Here is a 20,109-nt window from a genome sequence, read left to right as displayed (position 1 = left end):
TAAAAAATCTAGTCCCGTCCTGACATCTAAGAAACTTTGGAATTTGTATTTAAGCAAGTGAATATGAGAAGAGATAATTCTCTAAGTTCTCTAATAGGGAAGAGAACTGAAGAGCGAAGCTATGAAATATGTTTTGAGTGAGAAAAGTATTCTCCAAATTTCTTGTCTCTGATATTTCTTGTATAAGTCTGTTTTCTGAAAACTTCAAAACGGGGTAGGGAAGGTTTAAATCTGGACATATATATCTATGAAGGTTTAATGACAGGGATCTTGGATGAACAAATAGAATCATGGAATGGTTTGGGTTGGAAAGCATCTTAAAAATCATCTGGTTCCTATTGCCCTGCAATGGGCAGGGACACTTGACTAGACCAGGTTGTTCAAAATCCCATCCAGCCCTGTCTTGAGCAACTCCAAGGATGAGGCTGCCACAAGTTCACAGTATCTCTGGACAAAAAGTAGTTGTCAATAGTTATTGTTTTAGAATAATCCAAAAATTGAACAGAATCATAGGAATTATTATAATCAAATAAGGCGTGGGCAGCAAACTATGGGAAAGGAAGGTAAAGAGCAACACTTAGAAGGATAGAAGGGAAGCAAGAAGGAAGAACATGATATTCGGGTGTTACATAAAAAATTGTTTTCATTACTGCATGTTACAGCATTTATTGAGATTTTGATGTGGGTGGTATATCTTTATTCAGAGGGCCTGGAATGGAGGTCACAGAAGTAAAGTTGCTACTTTGCTGTTGTTTTTTTTTGTTTGTTTTCTTGCTTATTTTAAAAAAGAAACAACCTACCTGACAACAAAACACCCAAAAATCCAAACCCACAAAACTCCCCAACTACCATTTTCCCCCCAATAATTCAGATATGGTCTCAGTGCATTAAACTTGTCTGTACTTGTCTTCATTATGACTGTGTAATGCAGCACAGAAGGCTCAAAACATTTGGGGTTTGGACTTGCCTGCAGTTATCTTTGGTGGTGTCTTCTCACGAATTTGTTAAAATCTCTTTATTTTTAATTTTTTTTTAAAGTAACCCCCCATGCTGATAGATAGAGAAGTACTGTCCTTTGATACTGATTTGATGCTGACCAGCTCAGTCAAATGACTGCCACCATACCTGTGGTGCATCCTGTTTCTTCCATGTGCTTGTCCCTAAATTCAAACTTGATATATCTATAGCAAATCCTGGCTCCCCTTGGTTGCCTTCAAAGTTGTAAATTATACATATTCTACCTACAAATCCATCACAACCATCTCTTCATGCTTTTGTTTTTTCTCTCCCATTTATACCTCTTTCTTTGATGTCCTTTTAAGACGTCCTCAGCCACTTTATGGTGTATTCTCTTATTAAGATAGACTTCATAAATTTATTTACATCAGCCTCTACAGATATTTAGTCATTGTGGCATCTATTAAAACCCCTAATTTTTCCGCATTCCAGTTAAAAGACCAGGCAATGCCACACTGAGATTTTTCCTGAAGACTTTTATTTCATATAGTTCCATGAGAGATCTTTGAAAACTGTCAGTGACTTTGTTTCTCTTTATGCCCATTAGTGGCTCAGCAGCACGACAGTAGGTTTTCTCCACACCAGCTGTTTAGGGACTTACAGAAGTGGGTAAGCCAGACTGCTCACATATGTTTTGCAGTTGATTCTTTCCTATTTAACCTCCCAGCTAGAAAATTAGTAAACACAGCTTCATCCTTTAAGTTGCCAAGCACTTTTTCATTTTGGATCAACAGTTGCAAAGTCTTTCAGGACTGTAGCATTGCATTTTCCTTGGTATCTCTGTTATGTATGTGCAACTATTTGTAGCACTTCAATATAAATATATTCTCAAAAATAGGTGTGTCTGATTTATTCCAATGACAAAAATAAGGTTTGAGGAAAAATATTATAGAAAATTTTAGCAGGTTTTGTTCATATTGGACAACCATTGTGGTTATTCCTGGGGAGTTTGATTGCAATTGAAAGAAAAGATATGGATTTTTCTTTCAAAGATATTTTTAAAAGATGAAGCTTTTAAAATTAGTTCCTAAATTGATAGTTGTTATTGATGATTCACACTGTATTATTTCAGTCAAGCTACAGTGTTATTACAATTGAACTATAAGTGGATGTGATTTTATTACCTTGTTTATGAAATTTTGGGTTTTTTTCTGATTTTCAAGTTTGAAATATTTAAGACATACTTGATTACTAAAGAGAATAAATATAATTAAAATTAAAAACTTTTCATTATTTTTTTTCTGCATGAATTAATAATATCAAATAATTTATCTGGCAAGGAAAAAATAATTTACTTGAAAATAGTTAAAGAAGACCATGATATTTTGAAATGAAACTGGTTATTATAAGCAAGGAGGAAGAAAAAACAAAAAAACCCCATTATTTTGAGTATGATATATGAATTCTGAAATGAGCTAAAGGGGTAGATATGAAAGTATATGAATATTTTAGATAATAATGAAAAACAGAGGTTGCTTAGATAACATGACATTGCAAATTCATCCTGGGTTGGGCTGTCTGTGATCTGGGAAAAACACGCAAAGCATGAGATAAAGTGAATGGGTTTTGGGTTATGTTTGTGGATTGGTGATTCTTCACTTAAGAAAAATAAACATAGATCACTGGCTGATCTCTATCAACATGCAATATAGCATATTTAGCAGTTCTTTAGCAATCAGTTTTTTTAATCTCTTAAATTTCACAGAACTGCAAAGGAAAGCTAACAGACCATTTAACATATCTCAGTAATTTACATGACAATAATAAATAAACCTACGAGAAAATAGGCTATATCTATGAGGAAAAAAAATTAGATGAGAGGGCATGGTGGAAATAATACATCACAGTGTGCTTAGTGTGATAAAGGATTATGAACTAAATTCCTAACTGAAAACTGAGTATTCCTTATACCTTTTTAAATTTTTTATTTTAATTAATATCTACTGACTATTGTAAAAGAGAAAATAATCAGCTAGGTGACTTTTGGAATTTGCTTATCTAGCTCAAGCATAAGAACTCACATTCTTCTCATTCTTTGGATTTCAAATAAATATGTTACACAAAACTTCAGCAGAGAAATGCTGTGAATTTATTGATAGGGTAATTAAAGAGATGGCTGTCTAAATGCACTATTTGCTAATATGAAAGTGGCCTATGGGAGATGATAGTTTTTGCAATTGGCTTCATCATATAAACAAAAAAAAATTGTATCTGTTGTTGAAATCAGTATGACCTCATAGTATACCTATATTTATTATGTGATTTAATAAACCTACTAATTAAAGGTGCAACTTGATAATAATACAAACATTTAGTTGTCAGATCTGAAATGTTTCTTTAAATTTCATCTACCTATTAATTAGCTGTAATATTGAAATTTAAAGCTGTTTTTTTATTTCATAGAATAAGAGTTCTAAAATTGTTTGGGTTAGAACGAACATTAAAGATCATTTGGTTCCAAACCCCCAGCTATGGATGTGAACAACTTCCACTAGTCTGGGTTGCTCAAAGCCTGAATTGTAAAAAAAATCTCTGACCTATCCTATAATTTTGTTGGTATTTTCAGTGCCTCCATCTCAAATCAGTAGTAGAGGTACCAATTGGGAAAAGGAAATAATTACTAGATTTTTTGCATGTGAATGAGCAATTAGGAGAAGATCCTGAAAAGTTTATAGGTGTCCAGATGGTTCACTGGGTGACAGACACACAAGTATTTGGAAATATGTAGAGCTAAATTAAACACCCATAAACTGGATGAATGCAAAACTGTTCAATAAACCCTAGTAACAAGAGAAACTTATTTAGTTCGATATTTTGATGTGTCCTGACCTTTACTCAAATTGGCTCATGCTCTTGGAATGCATACATCTGCAGGAGAAATGACTGATTGTTGATGTTGAACTGGTGGAAATTTATTATTGCTTCTATTTCTGCATACAGACCTCCCTAGACTGATCAGAAATTAAAGTTAAACTAGTTTTCTTCTCAACAGCAATCTGGCAGCACAAGATGTAGAGAATTTCAGCTGGGTTTTTTTTAGTGATTATTCCTGTTTTATTTGCAAGAGAATCAGATTAATGCCTTATATTCCTAATGGAAATCATGGATTTTAGTGATTGTGTGCAATCTTCCCTGATAAAAATGTCCTGCTTGATAGCTGGAGCTGTTTTATTTATTGTTTATCTGGCTGGCCTCGAGGTATTTTCTTTAATCTGGTGAAGAAAACCCACATCCATCAAACATGTAAGACAGTTTATTAAATTTACAGTCTTGACCGACTACCACTTTGGAAAATTAAGCAGTATCTTAGTGCAATTGCTGCTAACTAGTAATCAGAGACCCCTTTTAAATTAGCTGTGAAAGTATGCCTTTTCATAGCATATTAATCTTGTAACCAATGTCATGTAAACTTTTAATTTCTTAAACAGTATAAATCAGGAGCATACATTTTAAAAGGAAAAACAAGCTAAATATATGATGAAAAGTAACATCCAGTAGTTACTGCTGGTTTCTTATCCATTAACTAAGGGAAGGTTTCCACAGAATTATAACACGAGTCAGTTTTTCTAGATGGTTCATTAAAGGCTGGATTTTATTACATATTACATGCTTTATGCTTTTCACACAAACTTATTATATTGCTCAGAGAAGGTGATCTTTTAAAGCACATTAGACTAATGTTCCTGAAACTCCATCTAATGTAACTTTTATTGAATTGCTGCAACTAAAAAGGTCACCTAATAATTTGTTCAGATAATGGATTTAGTGAAAGGAAAACAAAATGAATGGGTTACTGTAGTAACTCTGACCTTGAGATACATTTATAGTTACTGAGATTTATGAATTTAGCTACAAATGAAGAAACTAAAGAGCATTTGTTATAGTAGTGCCATTTTTTAACAGTGGGTGTAATGCAAAGCAAATTAAAATTATATTTGTTCCACTCTTGTGAGGTATATTACATACAGTAATAACTAATACCCTGGAGCAGCTCAGCAACATGGTTTTCTTAAGGTCACTATAGAAACATGCCAAAAATTCACATCTCATAAAGTAGCTTCTTGTTCAAACAACTGGTCCTGACTTCCCCTCACTTGTTTTTCCTCTCTCTCTTTCTTTCTCTGTAAAAATGAGGGCAGCTGTACATCTCCATGAAGCATATGAACTGGGTAGATAAACAATTGTGGCTAAAATTGTAAAGTACTCAGAATGCTACGGCAATGACCCAGGAGAATACTAAAAAAAAAAAAAGTTATTTGCTGTGCTTCAGTGGGAAGGGAACAAGTTGCTTAATTCTCTCATTGTCCATCCTTCTCAAACATAGATACCATAAATCAGTGTTGTTTCGTGTATCTGGATAATAGCTCTCTAGCAAGTACCACCTGTGGCAGAAAATGAAACACAGGGCATGGCTGTTCTCAGAAGTACCTATTGGGCTCTATTCATGAATGCTGTGAATAATCAATTAATCAATTATTAAAATAGGCTTCCTATTTCACATAAATAAATGACCTTATTTTAGAAAGATTTTTTTTATTCCTAAAGAGAGACATTCCACTGCTTCTGTTAGTAATGCTTCAGGAAACCTACAAGAATTTTCCCCTCTGTGGCTCTTGTGTAGAAGCCTCTAATATCAGCAGCTTCTGTTTTACCAAGACTGGAATTATAAAGGAATACTTTTGAACAACCCTGCATAAAAAATAAGTCCAAAAAATCCAGTAATAACTTTCACTCTTAAAAAGGAAATATCAGCATTTCCAAAGTACCATAGTAACCAAGAGTTACAGTCTTCATGCTAAACTTTTGTTTGATTGGTAATGCAATGTACTCAAGAGGTGTGAAAAGAAACAACAGAAGAAAATGCTGCAGATAGAATTGAAATTTAGTTATAAATATTTACAAGTGACTGCCATAGGGTCTAAAAAAAATGCCTTTGAAATAATTACTTAATTCTCTGTATCTGAGTGAATTTGAGTAAAAAAACAGGGGCCCTCCTAGTATAATGATTTAGTTAAATACAATTAGTGGGTCTACTGTAAGCTTACCGAGTGAAATTCTGACATTTAGATGTCATGGCTTAATGGTCTCTTTCCATCTCAAATTTTATGGATCTTTTAGGACAGCCATTTATTTTTTCAATATTGGAAAAAAAAAAAGTGAAAGAGGTACATTATGCCTGTGCATTGGTAAGGGGGGTTTGTTTTCTGGGAGAGAACAGCTAATTAGAGATGTTTAATGTATTTCAGAGCTTACTTTTTAAACACACAAAACTGGGTTTAATCTTAAAATAGGAAATGCTCTCTCTTTTATATTTTTTTTCTTAAGAGTTAATAACTAATGATCTAGAGGTAATGGCAAGGCTTATCAATTACAGCAGCTAGAAAGAAATGAACAGTTGAGTGTAGTTATGAAGCTACCAAAACACTCTTTTAGTTAATTTTTTTCAAAATGCAACACTAAGGATTGACAAAAGCTGCCTGGCTTTCCTCCTGGGTTTCATAACTTTGAACAGCTGTTTGGCAGATGGGTACTTGTAATATAAATTCATAATACACCTGTGCTTCTCCTGATGAAAGCACTTGCTCTCTTGACTTTTTGGATCTTATAAAGTAGGAACCATGGCATGAACCTCATTGAAGGGTCAGGCTCTAGAGTATCTTAAGGGCAAGGCAATCCTTTAACACATTAATTTCATTTCTGCTTCAGACCTGTGCAGCCTCATGGTTCCTTTTGAGCATCCACACTAAGGAAATGGAATTCAGAACAAGATTTGCTCCTGGCAGTGCTGAGACAGATTTGATTGTCTTTTGGCAGTAAGTTTGGTCAGTGTGGCAATGCCTGTTCTCAGCTCACATCCTGGAAAGAGATGATCCAAGGAAGCAGAGAGAAACACATGGGTTAATTTAAGAAAAATTAGTCCATGGTCTTCTCTGGGGGCTTGTGGTATCTGAGACAGCTTTAAAAGCAAGCTCATATCTTACTATGCTTCACTGGATCTGCAGTCCAAATGCATCTCAGGTCTCCAGTTGTTCCCCTGCTCTTTCTTAGAAAAATGCCTAGTATTCAGGTTGAGATTTTTTCTCTTATCTTCTATCTTTACACAGTTTTGCACAGCCATGTCAAAAAAAGCCCGAGTTACCATAATGACAGTGACGAGGAGGATGATTAGGTCATCAACAATAAAAAAATCTTCTTACAGACAAGAAAGGATGGGTATTTGTATTGCATGATCAGGGGAAAATCTCAAAAAGGACCAATTATTTTCTTTTTCTTACATAAAATAAGCAGGCTCCAAGATACATAAGGCCTTACAAGGTCAGGCAAACTTGGGATCTTCAAGGCTCTGAAGTGAGTTACCCACTTCTGGAAACAAGAACATTATACACTCAGCACTGACAAGCCTGTGTGAAAAGCACAAAATACCAATGAGACATCTACCTCAAAGCATCAGGAAAAATAAAGAAACAAGCAGAAAACCAAAAAACACCAAAGTGATCAAGCAGCAAATACATCTGCTTAAAGTTTTATACAGCCATAAGAAGCAAGCTCTGGAAATTTCTAGGCAGGAGAATTAATCAGAAAAATATCTCACTGCATGCACCAGACCTTACTGCTGAGCAAACGTTTTTATTTTAAGCTATTTTTATCTTTTACTTGCATGCTTGCAAAAGAGGGAGGGAGGAAAGAGGTGTAAAAAACATTTTCATTGGCAAGATAACATCTTTGCTTCAAGGCATGAAACCAGATTTAGTGCATGAAAGGACTAAAAATCTAATGGAACAACTAGTCAAAGGATAAGAAATCAATGTCAAGCTGTATTTTAAGTATTTTAAAATGTTTTTGATAATGACAGTTAACTTTTGCTGAAGAGGTTATCACAAAAGCTGTAAAAGTGTCTTATGTGGGATAATAGTTGGTTACTGTATTAAGGGCTTAAAAATAACTGACAATGTTTCTGAGAAAAATAAAACCAGCACTTTTCTTTTTCCTTTTTAGTTTTTTTAATTTTCTTTTTTTTCTTTTATTTCCAGATAAAAAATAAGTAAATGTAAGACAGTAGCAAGCTTTCAGCAGTCCACATCTATTTGCATCTGCTGCCTTGCAGGAGGTGTAGCTGCTCTTGCAGGTTAGGAAACATGGTAGAGAGATTCCAAATAAAAGTGGGAACAGATTTCTGTAAGCACAAGGTGAGAACAGTCTATATAAGGATTATATAGTTAAGCTCTGAAGGTGCCTGTTTCTTGCCAGTGCTAGTGATGGAGGCTCAAGTGATTATCCCAAATGCAGGTGTCTTCTCTAAGGGCATCAAAAGCGAAGTGAGATAAATCCCACTGTTTGCATCATAGCAGAGGAGGGAAGTGGCTTTAACATCTGCTCTAAGTCAACTGGGGGCTGCTGCCACTCCCTTAATCAGCTGCACTCATAAGGGGACAATGTCATCCCACCCACTGGGTCTATGGAGAAGGGGAAGGGAATGATCAGTGTCTATAAATATTTGCATGTCAATGCATAAGCAAAGCTATTAAGTGAGATTTGATCAGCTATGATGTGATGATTTGAGATTACCTGAATTTCTGTGTTTTCAGACTCTTGTTTTGTGCCTTGATGAGGTGCTGTTCCTTGACAGCAGGTCTCAGCATGTTACCTTGCTTTTTTTTTTCCACTTTGTTGTTTATGTAAGATATTCCTTACGAGCTCATAAGAGCTAAACTGAAGTAATTTCTTGTATAAAATCTGATATTTTATCATGCCTCTTGTGGACAGCTGATTCTCATTTTGTATTTCCTTGTTCTTGCTGTAGTCCTAAAAAACCCTAAGTTTAAAATATGTTATTCTTGCATTAGTAAATTCAAATAATGTATTTTATGTAATTTTCTTCTACTAAACATTTCTAGACAATTTCTAAGATGATGTTTTGATTTGAAAAACAAGACAAGCTGTTGACTAAATGAATCACAGCCAAACTTGCAATATGCTGCTAAAGACTGAAAAAAACACTGTCTATGCCACATCATAGACTCAGCATAATATCTCAATTTGGTCAGGTGCATCCCCACCATACATAACTTTTACTTATACATGGAGATTTAATGGGAACATTCAAGGCCAGGCTGGATGGGTCATTAAGAAAGGTGTCCCCAGGGGGATTGGAATTAGATGATCTGTAAGGTCCTTTCCAACCCAAAACTGTTTTATGATTGCATCAGTCTGTGAAGTTTCTCAAATGCCACTTTGGTTATTGCCAGCATATGGATTGAAGGCACCTAAAAACTCTGATTTTCTGATACTCAGGTGTAGTTTTGTAAAAACAAGTATATGTTACCTGCATGGGTGTGACAGAATATTGGAAGCCTGTTCCTAAAGTTATACTGGCCTCTCCTGAGGTCTCCTGGGTGGTGGCTGCCAATGCCGGTGCCCTGTGAAGCAGCTTGGTGTCATGGGACTAAGGTCATGCATGAGAATTCTGATTTAATCTGCAGGTTTTTGTTCTGTATTTTTGCAAAGCAATTAAAAATTTTAGCAAAACTCAAGGTTAGACACCATGTCCCCCCTCTGAAATTTGAGGTTTTTGTTAAATAGTTTATCATTATTCCTAATTATCTAGTAATGGGCTGACAATTTCTTATGTGTGTTCAAAGCAGTATGAAGAAATCCTCCTTTTACTCATTATGCATTGACAGATTTGCATTTTAGTTTTACATATGTGTGCTTCTATAGCATTGAAAGTCTACCATAGGCTTGCATCAGAATCATTAACTGTCTGATTAGACTAATTACTTATTCTGTTCAGCTGAGATGGTTATTCAGTCTTAATCCAAATAACTGTTGTAGTGAAATATCCATGTCCCTTGCTGACAAATGGACCAAAGCTTCCTCTCTTTTCCTGCATGGTTTTATGACCACATCTATTGCACTATCCTTATGAAAATGCCTGCAATTTATTTTCATCTAGACACTTAATGCTCCCTTGCAAACACATGGTAGAACATGGAAGAAAAGTGAGATCTGTGTATTTTGAGGTAGAATCAATCATGTCATATTAACCATATAAATGTTAGGGGTCTTGTCTAAGCCAGTCATGAGGCCAGATAAGTGAGACAGGATTGCTCAGACAATCCTTCATTTATCTTAATTGTCTATTTTAGGATTGAATGAATCTGGAATTGATTGTCTCTCTCCATCACTTATAGAAAGAAATTAGAAGCCTAATTTAGACTAAGAGCCTAAGTTTTCTGTGACTAAATGTAGATAAAATGAATCCTAACCCTGTGGTCCTCTATTGTAAATGGATACTCTCTAGATTACATAGTTCAAGAAGTGAATGATTACTTAGAACTCTTCCACCAACACCAAAATTACTTAGAATTTCAGAATAATCAAATGAACAGATATTTGTATTCTTACATCCACACAGAAGACTGGAGGAGTGACATGAGATCATCAATAATTGGTTTATGCAGAAAAAAACCCCAAAAAACACGTGCAAAAATAACCGCAATTCCTTACACTTGTTTGTCTATCAAGTGGCTGAGGTTCAGGGAGCATAATTCAGGATTTTCATGGTATGTATGCACAAGGAGGTTGCTTCAAGGTTGTATCTGCAAACAGAAATTCAGTATATCCTAACTGTAGCCCCCAAAGATTTCTTAATAAAAATGTTTCTTATGTATGGGTAATTAAGTTATGTACGGGTAATTAACCTATGCTGTGGTGCTGGTGCTACAATAATATATTTTTTGAAGCAGAACTAGTACCAGGACATGACTGACACATCATTTAAAGTTGCTGCTGTATTTTTGCCTTTTCAACAGACCCTTGCATGTGGTATATGCCTCTAAAATATTCCTTGTGATTTGTTATATATTAGGTGTGTTTACTCCTGCTAGCTGTTTTTTTCCTCATCATTGGTTCAAGTACAACTTTCTCTATTTTCACCTTCTTCATAACACATTTTTAATGTGGCTACTATTTTATCTAGGCAATTTGTGTGTCATCATTATGTAAATTAAATCTTCTTTAGTTTTAACATAGACTGTTTTAGTAATTGTTAATTTAATGGGAGAATATGTTTTCCATCATTCCTGGTAAACATCAGTATTTATTCTTGCAGAAGGGCATAAAAGAGTTGACATTTTTTTTTATATCTCCATAAAGCTTTTATGTATGAATAGACAGGATGCAAATCACAACTATCACTGTATATGAGAATAAAGAATGCAGTACAGAAGTGAAAGAAAAGGTGAAGTGCTGGGAATTCACATCTTTCCTCTGAGTTACATTTAATTATAAAAACAATCAAGAGGTACTTCAGAAACCATTCTTTCCATGGGCTTACTGGACACTCACCTAAATAGATGCTTTACAATCTGACAGTGGAAGCTAATTTTCCACTCAAAAGAATTTCTGTTATTTTTTTGTCCTCAATTATGTTCATAATAATTCCAAAAATTCAGATATAGAAAACACTGTTTGGACATTTAACCACTTCTTGGGTAACAGTACTACTCCATAAAACCTTATATGTCTTTTTTTTTTTTTTTTTTTGCCCTATTTTTGAATACTCCATGCTTTTTTGGGAAATATTTCACAACATAAACCAGCTGGCATGGAATCATTAGGGTTTAATAAGACCTCCAAGATCCAGTCCAACATTCAGCTGAATACCACTGTGTTCTCTAACACATATCACAAAGTACCACATCCACTCCTTTTTTGAATAATTCCAGGGATGGCGACTCCACCACTCCCTTGGGCAGCCTATTCCAAACTTGACCACTCTTTTCAGTGAGGAAATTTTCCCTTATATCTAGGATGAGCCTACCCTGGTGCAACTTGGGACTATCTCCCCTTGTCCTAGTTGCTTGGGAGCAGAGGCCAACCCTCATCTTGACACAGCCACCTTTCAGGAAGTTGTAGAAGGCAAAAAATACATCTAAACTATTTATTTTTCTTAAATTTTGAGTAGATGAATCTTTTCTACCTTTCATGTCTCCATTCACAGCTGTTCTGTTGCATTTGATGGTTCTCCCCTCTGTTTGATGCTATTCCTACCCCATTATTTTCAATGTATGGTAAGCCATGCTGAAAATAAGTTGCAGTTTTCATTGTAAATAGCTGTGTAGTGGAGGTAAATATTGAGAGAATTGATTGGTGTGAGTTGCAGAAAAAAATCAGACTTATAATGACACACATCCATAACCATCTCTTGAGCAGATGTATCTTCAGAGCAGGTTTTGAAATCAAAACATAATAGATAGCAGGAATAAACCAAACAAAAATATATAAAATTCCTCAGACTGATGTCCTTAAATTTATTGCCTCTAATCATGATAAGAATAAGCCATCACTAGTAATAATTAAACAAAATTTTGCTCTAAGGTTGATATGGAGCTAGAAAAAAACCCAAATTATTTACACAGATTTGTTATGTTTATCTGTCTGATTTTATGATGTGATCAGCTTTTTTGAAGCAAAGGATGTGTAAAAAGCTTGGAAACAGACAGTTTAAATAGATATTTATTTGACATTCTTATCCCACAGAGCCTCCTACTAGAAATGCAATCTAATTCATTAAAGTTCTGAATCACAGAAGCATAAAATGATGTTGGAATAAAATCCCGTAATACTTACTAGTGTTTGTAAATGAGTAATGCTGTTAGGAATACTTCCTGTCATTAACTGCTTGTGAAGGAGACTGAGTGGGATTTCTTCAGATAAAGTATTAAGCCTCTCTACACAGACTACAGGTCTGATGCAGTGAGTGGTATTAAAGGAAAACAGAGCTGAGATTACATTCTGTGGAGTGCCATTTTTTACTATTGTCTCTATTTAAAGTATCATAATGGCTTTAGTGACAGTTTCTTAAACCCCTGTATGTAGAACATTTCATCTTTTCATATAAAAGCCTTTATACTCTGAAATAATAGGTTTGAAAAAGTTTATTTGTCCATTATATTTACAAATAATTGGCATTTTAGTCCAATAACATTTACCGTCTTCACTGCTCTCATTAAAGTTTTTCAGTTAATTTAAATATTTCAGGACAGCATAAAGCCATATTTAATTTAGCTGTAATTCCTCATCTGACACATCAGTTTTGGTGACGCTGATCAGTTTTTGAAAAGATCATCCAAAAATACAGGGAAATGGCTTGATTCTGTCTTCAGTTTGAGCACTGCTAATGCACTAATGCCCACTAAATTAATGGACTTTTATTTTACTAATTACATGAAAAGGGAATAGACCTGGTACCTTTGCATATGCCCTATAGGCTAGGCATATCTTACTTGGTTACTATAAATATTTATTTTTGTTGGTCAGAATTGAATTGTAACCAAATATGCCATATTTCAGAAAAGAGTTAAACATCTTTATTTCATGTTTTCTTATCACTGAATATATTATATTATTTTTAGAGTATCCTGGGTCATCATTTATGGCAAAATTCTATCTACAATAAAATAGTACTTTCCTAAAGAACCTACAGTTTAGGTATTGTTTATTGTTCTCAAAACCAGGACTTGTGTCTTCAACTGTTACAGCCACTCTTTTATAAACTTTTGTATCTGTTCAGTGGCTTTCATTTCACAAGAACAAGACCAAGAACATTTTAAACATATTTAAGTATCTTGTTCAATTTTCCTGATAAATAAAAGCTAAAGAATAGAAAATTGTTAAAGATATCTGACTTACTTTGTTGTGTGATTGTAGGAAATCTGCCAATTATCATGATAATGTATCGCAGAAATATAAAAAAAATAATTTTGTGTTGTTTTCTGATAGTTTAAAAAATTCCAGTTTGCATGTCATAAAGGCATCTACAGAAAATATAAGACTACAAAACCATGAATTTCTGCACTTATACTTGCTCTGAGATGCTCTTCTGGTGTAAATCTGTGCCATCACAGAAAACTTGAGAAGCTGCACTGATGTGTTGGAAGTGACTCCAGTGACCTGAGGCATCTGATTCACTGACACCCTCCCCTGACTCCTACATTGCTGTACAAAGCAACTGAGACAAATCCCTTTGCTTTCTCTTTTTTCCCCAGGCCCCAGCTGCCATTAAGACTGGCATGAAAATATTACTGACAGATTGGTAAGTCCTTTTGTTTTAAATTATGATAGTTTATATTTTCAACTTGTTTTGTTTGAATGTTTTTCTTGGATTGTTAAGACCATCACGACAAGCAGTTTAATTCAAACAATTAATTTATTTGTTGTAATACAGGCAGAACTTTCAATTAGAGTTTCAAAAACAAATCTTTGCCATTGCAAATGGGTGTTCACATTGAAGGAAAGTGATTTAGGTTTTACCATTTTCTTTTGAAACAACTTGGTTTTAAGTCAACTGAACAAGTCTCTGAACACTTTGGAGATTAGGCAACAAATTTTCTCAGTGGTGCAGTTCATCTGTCATTCCTAAAACTCCTACTCTGTGGTGGCAGAAGTATATGTGATTTCAGTGGTATGGTACATACACAGAACATCAAATCTGATATGTTTTGGAGAAGTTGTAAAGACATAAGGGTGTTTTTCAGGAGCAGGTTCTCTTCCATCCCAGTCAAAGGAAAGCTATCAGCTTCCATGGTGGCTGGGTCATTCTGCTTTAAAGTTAACACAAAAAGTTCCTGAGTCTTTATGCAGTTGTTTGTTGTACTCAAAATATTCATATAAACTTAAATAAAAATTTTTCAAGTGGAGTTAGCCCTGAGGGATTTAGCCATTTATCGCCATACAGTTTCTACTCTTACATTGTATGTTGATGTAATGAAAAATAGACCACTGAATTGGTATTTTATTATTTGACAGAAGCAACCTTTAAAACACTTAGCTAATACCATATCTAATAATAAATGAGAGTCCTCAAATATATGAATCCAATTATTTCTGCAGGTCAATATAAAATACAGTATGTTACCAATCCATGGTACAAGACTAGTTAGTTTGAGCTGCTCTTGTACCTATAACTTAAGGTGTCTGTCATTTTAAGGCATTATTTAAAAAAAAAAGATTAAACATGCTCTGTAAGGAGAATCCACCAAATCAACTTGCCTATGAGTCTTGATAAAAATTTTTGCATCAAGAAGTGTTATGTGAGTTTCCTGTGAAAAATACACTCTCTAGTAAATGGATTTTATAGAAGCAAAACAGATACAACATGTTTTATAAAAATTTTGGATCCAGTTATATGAAATTGTCACAATTAGGGAGCATTTTTATTTGAAATTTTGTTTTATTGACTATTTTAGAGCTCTTTTAGTAGTGAAATGATTGGTGAAGCAAGTCAACCAAATCAACAGAATAAAATTATATGCCTGTTAAAAAATAAACTAAGGTGAAAAGGAAAGTGAAACAGATGTCTCTACTAATGCACACAGAAATGCCATCAGGAAGATGCTAATTTTCTCTTTTTTTCCATTAAGTTTTGCATCTCTACAGAAGAAGATGGCAATCTTAAACTCATCTTGAGGAAAGATTATGTTTATATGAAAATATTAAATGTTAACAAGAATGGGTCCTCCTCATGTACTTTTATGTGTTGTCTTTCTGTTTTGGTAAAAGCAATCATTATGACTGAGCTGTATCACAGAACTGAATAGAATTTTTTGTCTTACGCTGTGTACAGTCCTAGAGCAGGCAAGCATTTTCCCTTGTGGTAGTCCCAGGTGAGCAGAATCCTATTTTCCATGCTGAGGAGGCAGCTGTAGGAAATGTCACAGTTCATTTTGGGGAAATCATACCACTGACCAAAAATCAAATCAAGCAGCAAATAAATATAGTGTTATTGGCTTGTTCTCTGCCTCTCCAGACTACACTGTGTTCACCTTCACTTTATAGGCAGGTATTGGGTCCCAGTGCAGCTGAGGTACCTATGTATGAGGAAGCTGGAAAACAGCTTTTGAAAGACTTTAGGAAGGAACAGGAAACATTGCCAGAATAAGAAAGTTCCTTTGCAAAAAGTGATGTTTATGTAAGAACATTACACCTTACTCTTGTTGAACAACTTTTAGGACCTGCTTAAGAAGGTGTCCAAAACTAGATGCCACAGATAATTTCCCCTAACACTGTTTTCATCCAGCATAATTTAGAGAAATCTCGGGCAGAGCATCATCCTGGTTCTACAACCTCTCGTTGCCAAACTAGATCCTGTGATCCATCTGTGTAACTGAACTAGAAAGGACCTAGACTGCCTCATATACTTTGTCATGCATTGTGTGTTTCCAAGAAACATCCACCATGGTCTGAAGAATATCATAAATCAAAAGCTACTCTAATCTGGAAGCATGTTTGAAATTACCCTGTAATTTCCACATTAATACAGAAAATATTTCAGCTGCATAGAGAAGCGTGCTGTGCAGTTTGGCCTCAGCAGTGACAAGCAGCCATTGATCCATTGTTTAAGTGACAGAGATGTACCCATAGGTACATTTAGAGAAAGACTCAGAGCCTGATTCTAGCCCTTGCTGTTTTGAACATTTCTGTTATAGCTCTGCTCAAATAGTTTTAATGGTATAATTTTGGAAAAAAATTTTGTAGGGCTCTGCAATAATTTTGGTGTAACTAGGTAACCATTTCAGACTTTATCTCATTAATTTTTGTAGAGTTTCTGTATGCTACTGCTCATGTCAGTTCTTGAAGCAGAAAAAGGCTATTCCATATGATAAATTAAGCCTTGATTCATTTTGACTAACACGGAAATCTGAAGTGAAGAGTAAGCTCTTTTCTTAGGTAGTTTTAGCTACTTAGCTTAGTCTAGTAAAAAAACATCTCCAGAGGACAATTCATTGTCATACTTCTCACTCCTCACTGGCATTCAGATAAATAGAAGAATCCTGAATACTTCAACTAGAATTGCTCCTAAACTTGACATGGTGACCTGCTGGTTTTAAGCACATCAGTATATTCATAAATACTTTCTGTTTCTTATTTTCTATTTGAACATTATTAGCTTTGTTCACCTTTTTTAAGGCATTTGTAAGTTCATGTTGGAACAGAAACTTGTGTATTGTCTCAAAATGGATTGATTTTCAAAAATTATATTTATTTCATCATTTTGTGTAAAGGGTCAGTGACTGTGTTTTCTTCAGATGAGTTAACAACTGAAAAGCACTTTTTCGATATCATACTGTAGTAATTCACCATATGCAATGTGAAGAAAAAAAATAAAATTTTTCAAAACATCACTGATAGAATTTCAGTGTACAATTTTAGAAAATATTTACATATTAAGAAAACACTAAAATTTGCAACTGTTTTTACTGGGAGACTCAGGATTTTATAGCCTTCTGAGATATTTTTCAGAAACAGAGTGAACTACTTTTGCAATCATGATGAGTCCTAGTTTTCCTGTATTAACCTTGGACCATCAGAGTCCAGTGTTCTGTCTATTTTTAAATTATTTTATCCGCTAAAGTATATTCTACATGTCTATCTCTTATTAACATTTGCCAATCTTTCATTCAGTTTTTGTCCCTTTGGTAAAAGCCTTGAGCAGTTTCATTCCTAACAATTCAAAATAAGAATATTTTAGTGTAGATAATTCCCAAATGAGTAAATGGGAACTCAGGCACCCAATTAGAAAAATTCAGATGGGCAGAAATTTCTGGAAATCATCTGTTCCAAAGCTGTATTTAGCTCAGACTATCTTCAAGGAAATGTTTGGTTGCTCAATATTTTGTTTAAGTGGGTTTTGCTTATCTTCAGGGATGGAGACACTACCACCAACCTGGACAACCTTTTCCTCTGTTTCATTACTCTAATTTTGCACTATTTTACCTTATAGGTAATTGAAATTTATGTGGTTCACATTGTTGATATTGCCTATTCCTCTTCCACTGTACATCTTTAGGTAGAATCTGATTCCACTTCCTTTATAAAGACTACTGAATACTACAGCCATTCTCTATAACCTAAATATCAAAGTAGGTATCACAAGCAGCTTTGAAATGCTTTTTCCAGGAGAATGTGCTATTTCTTAAAATGAAATATATATGCAGGGATTTTATTTATAAATGGTTTCAGGTGATTTTCTGGTACATCTGCAAGCACCTGTGAACAGAAGTTACAGGTGATGAAAATATATGAGGGATAATAGTCATACATTATTTTAACATGCTAAAGAAAGCAACACTGAAGAATTATAAAGTCAATATTATGACATGGAACTTTCTGATTCTCAAGATGACTTTATAAAGTTGTCAGCCCTACAAAGTTCATTCAGGAAGGAAAATATAAAAAATCAGTAAGCAACTCAGAAGAGGCAGGTTCAGTGCTGTATATGCATTTGTAAATCTATATTAGTAGTGGAAATACATTTTATATCCTGCTGCTTCTTTGTTACATCTACAAAAACTATAGGAAAAAGAGTAGTTGTTATGAGTGTTTGACCTAAAAAGCATGGCTGATGAATCCTGAGTCTTATCCATGACAAGCAGTAGCAAGCATTGATCAGTATACATGAAATATTGTTTACAGTGCAAAGTGGAATAATATATTTTGTAAAAGAGACAATACCAGCTTTATCTGGTGCACTTATTGCACTAATTCCAAAGAAGCAAGAAGCAAGGATAGTTGATGTGCAGATGGAAGCTGCGTTTGGATAATATGATGGTCTACTAAAATTTCATAGTTATTTTTGGGGCAGAGCTCTTTGAGGTAGTGTCTCTGTCTCAGCTTTCTAGGGATGAAATCATTATAAGGGCCCAAGGTATGTCCTTTGCACCTTATTTTGACAGGGTAGATGAGTATGATATTTGAGGTAAATGCTCCTCAAATCTAAATCATTATTTCTCTGCTTCTCTCTAGATAACTTGAAAGATCAGGGATTTTGAAAGACAGCTGTGGTCTTTCTAAATATTGTGACATCAGAAAAGTTCTCTGGCTGAATGTCAGCCTGGGTGATTGATATTTGTCCAGAATCTGTTGTCATTTAAAAATAGTTAAGTTCCCAGTGTGTTTTAAAAATGCCTTCCTTTTCTGTAAAAACATAAATTGTAAATATAAATATATTAATATTTATAAATATATATTTATATAAATATAAATAATATCTATGAGTTTAGGATCTAGTCCAGAGATATTCTATGAAACACCTAAGTAAACTTTTCTGTTTTCTATATATATGTTTAATTTGAAATGGGAATTTACCATGCTGAGAGGATAATTCAGAGAACATTAAAATTCAAGCTGGTGTTCTGTATTCAGAACTCTACATGCACAATGAAGTCCAGAAAAAACTACACAGTGTTTGTCTAATCTCTTCTGAAGCTGATCAATATATGTGAATTGCCAAGATAAGACAACCCTTTGTGAGAAAGCTGTCCTTGTGCTTGGAAATCCTGTTTGACCCTTGGGGTTTTTTTTTTTTTTTTTTTTTTTTTTGTGGTCAGTTGTTTTTTGTACGGAAATGTATCTTTTTCTTTTTTTCCCCATCTCAGCAGATTGCTTAGGAAACCTAAATTAGGAGTAGAGAATATTGTGTTACAGAAATCCTATTTTAATGTAGGGTCTTAGTATCTCATTAAGTAATAAGTTCTCCAGAGGAGACAACCAGTGGGAACTCAAATACAAAATTACTTGCTTGACATTAATAGGATAGAGACAAGAAGATGCTCAAAACTCCTGAGTCCTAGTCCCAGCTGCTGCTGCCTTTCATGCCATTTCACTTTTAGATGCCCAACCAGGAATCTTCATGACTTATGCCTCTAATACATTGGGGAAAGATTTGTAAAACAGGCAACAGAATTAGGAGCAGCCACAAACTGAAAAGTAAACAATTTTATTATGGATGCCTTTTGGATATCCAACATGAGGTAGGCTTCCACACAATAAGGTTTTAAGTAAAATTTGAAATCATCTGCAAGTCACCATTATTCATACACAGTTAATGGGAACAGTTTATGATAAGGCACAATGACACAGCATGAGGGATGTTGCCTAAGGCAGCAACAAGCCTTGAGATGCTCAAGTAACAAGGTAATTGTGGTGCAGCTCATACAGTGCTTGTAATGACAAATCCTAATCTGTTTTCATTGTCCTGTGCTATGAACGAACAAAGCTACATTGAAATGATAGACTCACAAGCCATTTTGA

At 34.5% G+C, this 20,109-nt stretch overlaps 1 protein-coding gene across 8 annotated transcripts in view; it reads left to right on the top strand.

Annotated features, from left to right (window-relative positions):
* TENM4 (teneurin transmembrane protein 4) overlaps positions 1–20,109 on the top strand; it is a 1,541,819-nt gene that overhangs the window by 181,793 nt on the left and 1,339,917 nt on the right. For all 8 annotated transcript variants that reach the window (XM_031505163.2, XM_077781310.1, XM_077781309.1 and 5 more), the window contains exon 2: positions 14,067–14,113. The gene's annotated coding sequence lies outside the window, so the exon portion shown is untranslated. The remainder of the gene's footprint in view (positions 1–14,066; positions 14,114–20,109) is intronic.

This window comes from Lonchura striata, chromosome 2, assembly GCF_046129695.1.
Source record: "Lonchura striata isolate bLonStr1 chromosome 2, bLonStr1.mat, whole genome shotgun sequence".
Classification (NCBI taxonomy): Eukaryota; Metazoa; Chordata; class Aves; order Passeriformes; family Estrildidae; genus Lonchura; species Lonchura striata.
This window is presented reverse-complemented; position numbering and strand designations above follow the sequence as displayed.